Raw genomic sequence first — 12,062 nt, 5'->3', positions numbered from 1 at the left:
AACTAGTTGAAAGGCAGAGCACAGCAGTTATGGGCCTCGTCGAAGATGTTAAACCTAAAGCAATGGGTGATGGCAAATGTGATGCTTTGATTGAGCTTGCAAGTGGATCTTCAGGTAGGTTAACTTGATTGTTGATAAGTTAAATATTTTATTTAATTGGAGTCAATTGTGGGGGTGGTCCGGGGGGGGCTTTTTCACCCGGATTGAATCTGCTAAGGTGGTCAAAACCGCAGGAAGGTTTGCCCACTGGTCCACAATGGCCGCACATGAGCATGAGAAGTTTGTTTGCGAGGTAACGATCAAGTTTGTAATATGGTCCATTTTTCCTTTCAAATCTGCCAAGCACAAAGCTATTGCCTGCAAGAGATCCATTTGCAAGTCCATCTTGGAGGATTGCCCAAGTAGAGCTTTGGCCGTTATATATTGTGGGTTTGTGAGTTTTGGCGACTCAAAGCCAGCTATAAAACGTGGGTTTTCTATATTTTGGGAAGTGCAATGATAATGATTTGTTCCACTAGATAATCTATACAGCTGTGGAGTGGACGCCAAGGTTTATTCAATTTTAGTTTCAAGTTGGTGTAGAAATGATGTTGATAGTTCTCCCAAATCTTGTTTTTTCGGAGCAGCGGAAGAGCCTATGGCAGCGGTCAAAGAAAGATGCTGCCGGATGGGTGGAATCTATTCAGCCTAGTTATATCATGAAGGCTTTCTGTAAACTTAGATTTCAAGTTGGCCCTTTTGGAGACTTTGTTTTTGAGTCACTTAGGTGCTCCCTTCTTACTAGCTGCACCTTCGTATGCCTCCTCTTTTTTATGCATTTGCCTCCTGGCCCACTACTACCTCTGTGTTCCTCATCTGAAGCAGAAAAATACTTTTCATCCTTCAAGTGAATGAATATTCTTTCATTACTTATAACCTTCTTCTCTTTTTCTTAACCACATTTTGCAGTTTCTTACAAATTAGTTTCCTTATAATATCCTCCTGACTGTTTTCCCCAGGCTCCTTATCAGTCATATCTTGTACACAATTTTTCATTTAATATATTCTCCTTTATATTTTTATTGTATTTATGCCCCTCCAGCACTTTACTATCACCTGTGTCAAAACTGCTGTTTTTTCCAACCTTTGAACGTCGGCAATGCAATGCTTTACTAAGCAACATGACTTGCATGCTCACTGCCTTTAGAAACCAGCCTTTTTGTCTGCAACAAGGCCTTTTTTCTCCTTAAGAACTGTGCTATGATGTATTTCATCATAGGAGCAATGTGTCATCACTCAAGATGGCGGTGGAAGTATACACTGCAGCTAAAGGCAAGCTGCCCTCACTACTGCCACAAATGCCTGCCATGGGTGAGAACAATCCAGTTGAACAAAACACAGACCGGCTTCATTGATGCTTTTCCAAATGTTAACTCCTTACAAATACTTATTTATAGTATGATTACCTTCCTATTTACATACATTTGTTTTTTTGTCTAAATCCTTTAGTAAACCACCCTCTTCAACTTCCTTATTTCCACATTCGAATTACATTTAGGTGAACATTGGAATAAAACTTAAAATATTACATTTATACAGCATATAACCCGTAAATTGGTTATCTCATATAATCAAAATACTTTCAATTTAATACTCATTACATTATAAAAATGTTTAGCTATGGAATACTTAGTTGCTCAGAAGCAGCAAACAAAATAGGAAGAATATGGAGGACAATGACTGTTTTCTAGTATTGAAGATTCTTTTTCATTTTGATGTGATTAAGTGTTCTTTTTCTTGGAACTTTAATGAGTTGATTCTTCGGAGGAGTGAATAAAAGTTAATGCAAAATGCCAGAATTCTGTATGTATATATATATATATATATAGATATATATCTATATATCTATATATATATATATATATAGATATATATATATATATATATAAAACCAAAGGAGTTGCCCCACTGAAGCAGTCACACACAAGGGGGGTAACCACACAGCTGCCACAGGCGGTTGCAACACAGCGCTCCTGCCGCGCTTCCACTTGTAAAGCCAAAGTGACCCACTGGGGTTTTCCTGAATGGGACTCAAGCCTGGCATAACATGGAAGGACTATGATAACCAGAATGCCATGCGAACTGTGAACGCCCACATGGGCGGGGCTTGCAATTATAATAAATCAAGTCCTGAAAACGATCTGCTGAGCCCGTGCACTATTGTATTGAATTGCCTGCCAGTAATCAAGGGTTTTTTAACTCGAAACGCGTTTGGCTTTACAAGTGGAAGCGCGGCAGGAGCGCTGTGTTGCAACCGCCTGTGGCAGCTGTGTGGTTACCCCCCTCGTGTGTGACTGCTTCAGTGGGGCAACTCCTTTGGTCTTTTGTATAGCGGCTTGTCCAGCCGCGAAGCAGTCCCGCCGCCGTGGATGGCGGATTCTTGAGTCCTGCACAGGTGGACTTGTCACGAAATGAGGGGGACCGGAGCCACAGATAGATATTGGCCGCACGGCAGCAAACCTGTCTACCGCTTTCTTTACTATTTTAGTTGAACTAATGGAACAATGGTGCCTTGAACATTACGGACTTTGCAGTAACCCACTGGGGTTTTCTTGAATGGGACTCAAGCCTGGCATAACATGGAAGGACTATTATAACCAGAATGCCATGCGAACTGTGAACGCCCACATGGGCGGGCCTTGCAATTATAATAAATCATGTCCTGAAAACTATCTGCTGAGCCCGTGCACTATTGTATTGAATTGCCGGCCAGTGATCAAGGTTTTTTTAACTCAAAACGCGTTTGACTTTACAAGTGGAAGCGCGGCAGGAGCGCTGTGTTGCAACCGCCTGTGGCAGCTGTATGGTTACCCCCCTCGTGTGTGACTGCTTCAGTGGGGCAACTCCTTTGTTTTTTTGTATAGCTGGTTGTCCAGCCGCGAAGCAGTCCCGCCGCCGTGGATGGCGGATTCTCGAGCCCTGCACAGGTGGACTTGTCACGAAACAAGGGGGACCGGAGCCACAGGTAGATATTGGCCGCACTGCAGCAAACCTGTCTACCGCTTTCTTTACTATTTTAGTTGAACTAATGGAACAATGGTGCCTTGAACATTACAGACTTTGCAGTGACCCACTGGGGTTTTCTTGAATGGGACTCAAGCCTGGCATAACATGGAAGGACTATTATAACCAGAATGCAATGCAAACCGTGAACGCCCACATGGGCGGGGCTTGCAATTATAATAAATCATGTCCTGAAAACGATCTGCTGAGCCTGTGCACTATTGTATTGAATTGCCTGCCAGTGATCAAGGATTTTTTAACTCGAAACGCGTTTGGCTTTACAAGTGGAAGCGCGGCAGGAGCGTTGTGTTGCAACCGCCTGTGGCAGCGGTGTGGTTACCCCCCTCATGTGTGACTGCTTCAGTAGGGCAACTCCTTTATTTTATATATATAAATATATATATATATATATATATATATATATATATATATATATATTCACTGAAAAAACCATAGGTTTCACACTCGTTATAGTTAGGAATTAGCATTTAAAAAACCTTTGAAATTCACTGAAAAAAACATAGGTTTCACACCAGTTATAGTTAGCTGAACATTTTACTCATACAAAACCATTGAAATTCCCACGTTATAGTTAGTTGGACTCACTATAACTCTCGCGCCCGCAATCCACTGCTGATGATGTCACATATTACATCATTCATGACATGGTCAGTGACATCACTGATGACATCACTGATGACATCTCAAATGACATCACTGATGCCATCAGTGATGACATCTCAAATGTCGCGCGTCAAGTCATGTGACCTTAAAATAACAATTTTCATTGCTTGCTAACAGTTTTTTTTTTAAAAGAATAAAAACCCCACCCTTTCCCTTCAAGGAAGTGGAGTAGTGGAGAAGTGGAGAAGTGTGGCTCACTGGTTAGAGGCTGCAGGGCTGAGAGCAGAAGTCAGCCTGGGACCAGGGTTCAATTCCCGACGCGGCAGGGTCGTGGACCTTGGTCAGCGGACTTGATAATTCTCGCTTCGGTGCTTACTCTAATCAGGGGTTCCACTCGGCAACTCTGGGCATTAGCTTGCCTAAACTCCACAACGGCCCCACCAATTCCGCGGATGCCTGGCTCCACCTTGGGGACTCCCAGCAAGGGACCATCCCACAGGGAAAGCCAGGACGGGTTCCCCAAAGTTATACAGCGCCGGGACGCCCCGTTGCTGGGGCAGCTGTGCGCTTTACAAGTATACTACATTTACATTTACATTTACTTCTTCTTTCACTTTGGTGAGAGCAAGACCTCTTTTTTTCTGTGCTAACAATCTGTGGATAGAATGGCTGCCAGAGCATCCAGCAGCAGTGAGGAGTCAGAAGGTTTCATAGATGAAGAGCCTCCTCAGCCGAAGGTAAAAGAACATTCCATTTGGAAAAAAAATTCTATACCTGAGGGACTTAAAAAAGTAAATGCTCCAAAGGTGGAGTGTAAGATCTGCCATACTATACTCTCCCGAGGAGACCCCAGAAGGAAGTATAGTTTTGGTAATTCAATTATGATTCGGCACGTCCAGAGGAGGCACCCCCAGAACTATGACCGGGAGAGTATCAGGGCTCTGGCACGAGAGGCTCCAAGGGATGGTGCCTCTACTTCAACTGGAGGAGCAACTGCATCGGTGAGGGGGCGACCAGAACAGCTGATCCCAAATATTCAGCCTGTTTTTAATGAGGCCTCAATCAAATGCAAACATTGTGATGCACTACTTTGTTACGGGGAACAAAGTATTTTGATCATTGCTCGAGCAATAGAGAACTACTGCTGCCGTCCCCAGCCCTAATTTTGATTTTTTTTTTGCTCCTGTTGAGCAGTTTGCCATTACCTGTTTTTGTTTTTGTTGAGAAAAAAACGAAAAAAAGAAGAAAAAAAAAGTTCTTTTTAGAACTACCTCCAATTCTCAAAAAAGAGCTGTATTCTTAAAAAAATGAAAAAGAGTAAATGAAGTGGAGTGCAATGAGAGAGAAGAGGAAAATGAGTGAGAAAGCAAAGAAAGGGATGAGAGGGGAAGGGAAGTGAAGTAGGGGGACTGAAAGAAGGTGAGTGTGGGGAAGGAGAGTGAGGAGAAGGAGAGTGAACATGGGGAATGAGGATAAGTGAAGAAAATGTAGTAAAGGAACGGGGGTGTGGAAGGGTAAGAAAAGAGCAGTGATGTTTAGGAAAGAGTGGAGATACAGACTGGATAAAGACAAGTGAGTGTGAGACAAGGTGAGTAAGGGAGTCAAGAGACAGAGAAAGTGAAAGAAAAAGTGAGAGTAGAAGACTGAGGGCCTCATTTATGAGGCCATGCGTCACTTTTATGCCGCCGGTGCGTCACTTTTTGTGACGCACCAGTGGTGTAAAGATTGCACCTTGTTGAGTCATATTTACAAAGTGACGCATCTAGGTAGATGCGTCACTTTGTAAACCCCTGCGCCACATTATACCTGCGCCAGGTATAATGTATGCAAAGGGGGCGTATTGACGCAAGGAAGGGTCATAAAAGTGACACCGTGAAATCTATGAGATTTCACTGCGTCACTTTTAGGACGCCGCTGCGACAAAATCTTGCGCCTGCCTCACAGCAGGCGTAAGACTGACGCAGGCCCTTTCACATAGGGCTTGCCCCATGTGAAAGGATGCATTGCTGGAGTTGCGTCACTTTTGTGACACACTCCAGCAATGCGTCACTTTTGCGCTTACAGATACGTCAGAAATGCTGACGTATCTGTAACTCCTTGCGACATGATGCGTCATACATTAAATTTGACGCATCAGGAATGTCGCAAGGAGAGCGCACTGAGAAGTGATGCATCGCTGCTTTCACGCAGCGATGCGTCATTTCTCATAAATGAGGCCCTGAGTGAGAGAGGAAAGAAACATAAGTGAGGGAGTGTGGCTGTGTTATAGGGAGTGAGTGTGATAGAAGAGGAGTGACAGACTAAGGGGTCAGAGAGAATGAGGCTAACAGAGAGAGAAAAAGGGAAGGGGAGTGTAGAATTAAGAGGACAGAGGGAGTAAGAGAAGGAGTTAGTGAAGTGGAGTAAGGAGAGTAAGGTAAGGGAAAACAGTGAAGGAGTGAAGGAAGGGAAGAGAGAGGAAAGAAAATAAAGCAGAAGGTCTGAAAGAAGGTGAGTGTGGGAGTATGGCTCAGTTATAGGGAGTGAGTGTGATAGAAGAGGAGTGAGACACTAAGAGGACGGAGAGAATTGGGGTAGCAGAGAGAGAGTGAGAGAAGGGGAGTGAGTAAGTTAGAGGACAGAGGGATTGAGAGAAGGAGTTACTGAAATGGAGTAAGGGGAATAAGGGAAGGGAAAAGAGTGAAGGAGCGAAGGATGGGAAGATAGAGGAAAGTAAAGGAAAAGGTCTGAAAGAAGGTGAGTGTAGTAGTATGGCTGAGTTATAGGGAGTGAGCGTGATAGAAAAGGAGTGAGAGACTAAGGGGACGGAGAGAATGAGGCTAATAGAGAGAGAATGAGGGAAGGGGAGTGTAGAAGTAAGAGGACAGAAGGAGTAAGAGAAGGAGTGAATGAAGTGGAGTAAGAAACTGCACATTTTAATTGGTTGTACTTTTGAACACTTTGAAAGTCACATAACATTCACCCATCCCCCTAGTGCTCATTCCCCTGTTACCATGGTAACTCCCTCCTCACCCAGCACACAGTTCAGAAGTTCATCATACTATGTTGCAAAAAAAAAGCATCAAGGGTGTTTGACCACTCAATGTACCAGCTAATCATGTGCAATGTTTCTTGAAATGACTTTTCCTCAACCATTGAAATGACTTCTTTCAAAAAACAAAAGCATGCACCCTAGTTTTCAGTGGAGAATGTTAAGAAAGCACCAATCATTTTTTGTTTTTCAAGTGCACTGAATCTCAACCACTTTTTTACATAACTCCTACTTCCAAACTGCCATTTCATTTCCACAACTCATCTGAATACAAGCACATCTACCTTCAAGATGCCAAAAGTCTGGTTTGTGGGTCATAGCTTTGTCCACTGGAGTCAAAAATACGCAGCTAACAGAGGTAGTTACAACCTTGATTTACCAAATGTGGGCATTGTATGGATTGGACAGAGAGGATTGAAAAGTCACCAATTGATACCATTGGTAAAATCCTTTATGCATCTAACACACCCTAACCTCATAATTGTGCACTGTGGTGGCAATGACCTGGGCACTTTGACTGAGGTAGGTCTGGAAATGCTTTTAAAGGACATCTTTGGGCAATTGATGTCACTTTTTCCAAAAACTGCCTTGGTATTTTCTAATATATGCCAAAGGCAAGCATGGAACTGGTCCAACCAATTTTGTCCACAGATTGAGAAAGCAAGGAAACATGTGAATAAATCTGTTTCTGCTTTCCTCAGAGACTATGGTATTGGTTCCATTTACCACAACAACTTGCGTTACAACATGCAAGACATCTATAGGAGAGATGGTGTGCATTTTACAGATGAGGGAAATAGAGTTTTCCTCTTGAATATAAGACTCTGCATTGGTACCTACTTGTAGGTACAAAAAACACCCACATAACACAGCAGCTCTTTTCAGAGCTACCCTACCTCTAAGCACTCTAAATTATTGTTTTACTATAATTTTTTTACACTGTTTTTCCCTTTGGTGCGCTCAGGGTGCGCGTACCAGAGCGCGCACCTGGGAACGCACCCAGCGCCTACCCCGCGAAAATAAAAATAAAAAATGTGTTTTTGCCCTTCAAGGTCCTTCTAGGCCCCCCTCAGAAAACCTAGGGGATCAGGATGTGTCTGCTCTGCCCCCTTTTAATTATATCCCCCCTTTTCTTTTTCACCTCTTGTGTCTCGATTCTACCGAGACACAAGATGGCAGGCTCTCCGGACTGTTTAGAATGTTGACAGACACCCAACAGCCAATCAGCTTTCCGCTCGCGCACTCCCATAGCGCGCCGGGTGCGCTCCCCTGTACGCACACCTGTGAGCGCTCGGAGATTGCTTATAGATATATATGTGTTTTTTAAGTTAATTTTCAAAAAAACCACTGGAGCAATTTTCAGCAAATATAGCAAAGGCACATTTGCGTACCAGTCCCTACAATTTTGCCAAGTTTGGCGTAATTCCGTTCAGTGGTTCGGGCTGTAGACTTGTCAGACCGTCCTATGGAAATTAACATGGGGAAAACACGTTTTGGGTCCCCCTTTTTTCTCAGCCCCCACTTCACGAATCCCCCCGAAACTTCCAGGGAAGGAGCGGAGCTGAGCTGGCCAAAATTTTGGAAAATTACACACAAATTCCTCAAGCGGCGCCAGAGTTATTCCCAATAGAATGTTGCGGATTTCCTATGGTAGCCAATCCTAACTATAACTACCTACTGGCGACCGCCAGTAGGTAATATATATATATGTATATATATATATATTCACTGAAAAAACCATAGGTTTCAGGAGTTATATAGTTAGGAATTAGCTTTTAAAAAACCTTTGAAATTCACTCAAACAACTATAAGTTTTAGTGGTGTTATAGTTGGACATTTTACTCATACAAAACCATTGAAATTGCTCCTATATAGTTAGTTGTACTAACTATATTTCGCGCACCCGCAATCCACTGCTGATGATGTCACATATTAGATAATTCATGACATGGTCAGTGACATCACTGATGACATCTCAAATGACATCACTGATGACATCACTGATGACATCATCCAGTGAACGTGGTTTGCTTCGTTATTTAAATATGCATTATATATATAGCAATTTGCATTGAAGAATAAGTGGATATATATAAATAAATATTTGGATGGAGGATTTAGTAGCAGTGTAATTGACTGTTTACTTGACCAATTTATAATGTCTCACTAAATATAGTGGATAGTGACTAAATTGTGTGAATATCTGTATCACTTTGTCAGTTGTTGTGTAAACTGATTCTACAGTTGGTTACTAGCTATGTGAAAGTCTATATTAGTTATTGATTAGTTAACTGAGTATTTGTATGGGAGTGTGAAAGTGTGTGTGGTTCGGTGGGGGGGTGTGACTGTCCAAAGATGTGTGAATAGTTGATTCAGTAGATATATGAAGTTAAAACTACATGTTCTAACAGTTGTTTGGGTGAGTGGATCTCTTTATGAGTGTGGTGATGAGCAAATATATTTCTCAATGGTACATGTCCAACAAACTAGAAAAATAAAAGGCAGTGTATGTGTCAGTTGTTGTATATAAATAAGTATACATAAGACACAATGATTGTGTGAGTGACTGTATGGATAACTATATACTTGTAATAATGATTTTATAATTCACTAAGTATGACTTACTATCTAAATGAATAGAAGAAGTGGTGTTTGTATAAGTGTTTTGCTAAGTAAATATGTAAGTATGATCCATTTTTTGCATAAGTGAGTAGGATGACTTCATATGTGAATAGGATGCGTGCTGTTGTTTAATGTCGATATAGATGTATAAGTATTTTTGATAGTGTTCTACTGTTCATTGACAGCATGTATGAGTGAATCCATAGGTAAGTGATTAGATGTGTGTATACATCTATGAATCACTGAGTGGATTTTTAGATACTTGTATTGCTGTGACAATGGATTTAAATATGATACTCTGTATTTTACAAAGAGTGATGAAAAATTGTAATAGTGTATGAAAAGGTGTATGTGATTGTCACGTGGATGATGTCATCAGTGATGTCATCAGTGATGTCATTTTAGATGTCATCAGTGATGTCACTGACCATGTCATGAATGATCTAATATGTGACATCATCAGCAGTGGATTGCGGATGCGCGAAATATAGTTAGTACAACTAACTATATAGGAGCAATTTCAATGGTTTTGTATGAGTAAAATGTCCAGCTAACTATAACACCACGAAAACTTATAGTTTTTTGAGTGAATTTCAAAGGTTTTTTAAAAGCTAATTCCTAACTATATAACTCCTGAAACCTATGGTTTTTTCAGTGAATTTAGGTGTGCCATACTTTTGTCATAAGTAAGACTGTTAGCGCTCTAGTTGTTCTTTAGAACACTCTGGGACATTCTGTCATTGGGCTATAGTTGGGCTACATCTGGCTGATATTTGGGCTATATTTGTTTTTTTTTGTCTCTGGTGGCCATCTTTGGGCTACATTGGGCTACATTTGGGCTCTAACATATATATAGCCCAATGTAGCCCAATATATATTTTTTCAAAGTTAATTTTCATAAAAACCACTGGAGCATATATCTTGAGACATAGCAAAGGCACATCGGGCTACCAATCCCTACAATTTTGCCAAGTTTGGTGGAAAACCATTCGGCCGTTCGGGCTAAAAGTGAGTCCAACCCCCTATGGAAATTAACATAGGGAAAACACGTTTTGGGACCCCCATTTTATCTCGGCCCCTGCTTGACGGATCCCCCCAAACTTTCAGGGAAGGACCGGTGCGCCGCGAGGCAAAGTTAAGGAAAATTTCAGGAAGATTCCGCAACCGGCGCCAAAGGTATTCCCAATAGAATGTTGCGATTTCCCTATGGAAAACAATCCTAACTATATATACCTACAGGCTATATATAAACACAACTTCAATTCTCCGCACTTCCATTCGGTGAACATAGACACGAACCTAGGAATATGAGGCAGGTCTTTATTTATCACATGTATTTTAACTTCCTCTTGCACTATAATTGTTTTGGTTTCAGTTTTCTCCAAGCCTATTGTTGCATGTTAACCGCTTTGCCACGGCGCAAATTTCGAGGTGGAGCGGCGGAATTTGTTGCGTGCGCAAACGCAAATGCCCACCATGACGTCGGACTGCCCCCTGCCGTCCAATGCATCAAAAAAGTTAAACATCAAATATAGCACGCACATTAAACTATACTTGTGGTTCTATAATGGGTTCCAGTGTTTAGCACACTATGGTGAAAATCTTCTGACTAGCCTGCATTACTTTATTTCATTATATCACTGCTGCTTACATGCAAAAACAACAGTTGAATGACAGAATGCAGACCAATGTCATACATCTACCCCAGTACAGAGATCTGGGCCTAAAAGCATTGTTTTTTTGCTCACCATGCCATTCCAGTTTGAACCCAGCCATATGCAAACCAGTCTTGACCCTGTGCCTCATGGAACAGTCCAGCCCTAACTGCCAAGCCAGGTCCTCCCTGGACTGGAAACAAGCATCCTATTACTGGTATCGGGTTTTCACCCCTCTACACCAAGGATAGCTGGATTCCAGTGGCATGGATAGCTTGATTCCAGTGGCATGGAGAACATGGGACCCACGTCTGGGCATACCCGTCCAACTGGGGGTGACAAATCCAAAAACAACAGTTGATGGACAGAATGCAGAACAATGTCATACATTCACCCCAGTACAGAGATCTGGGCCTAAATCCATCCATCGGTTTTTTGCTCACCATGCCATTCCAGTTTGAAGCCAGCCATATGAAAATCAGTCTTGACCCTATGCCTCATGGGAACAGTCCAGCCCGAACTGCCAAGCCAGGTCCTCCCTGGACTGGAAACAAGCATCCAAGGACCGGTTTTGGGATTTCACCCCTCTTCAGCCTGGATAGCTTGATTCCAGTGGCATGGAGAGGACGTTATCCATGTCTGGGCATATCCGTCCCACTCGGTATGACAAATGCAAAAACAACAGTTGATGAACATAATGCAAAACAATGTCATACATTCACCCCAGTACAGAGATCTGGGCCTCAATCTATTTTTCTTTTGCTCACCGTGCCATTCCAGTTTGAACCCGGCCATATGCAAATCAGTCTTGACCCATACATAACAAAGCCTTGCATTATGCAGTAAGACAGTTGAGGCAACATGAAACATGTTCATCTAAAAAATCAAGTGTTATTCACACTTGGAAATATTAGAATCTTTTGGTGTAGCCCAACACCAAATTTGAGCAGATGATTGCATGTGGGACCCACAACACTCATTTTTAGGTACCAGAACAAGTTTTCCTCATTGGACATTGACTAAGAGCAAGAGTGGGAAAAACACCCAAAAGGGAAAGAAGGAGGAAGAAAAAGACAGAAAAACGTTTG

Source organism: Lissotriton helveticus, chromosome 4_1 (assembly GCF_964261635.1).
Source record: "Lissotriton helveticus chromosome 4_1, aLisHel1.1, whole genome shotgun sequence".
Classification (NCBI taxonomy): domain Eukaryota; kingdom Metazoa; phylum Chordata; class Amphibia; order Caudata; family Salamandridae; genus Lissotriton; species Lissotriton helveticus.
This window is presented reverse-complemented; position numbering follows the sequence as displayed.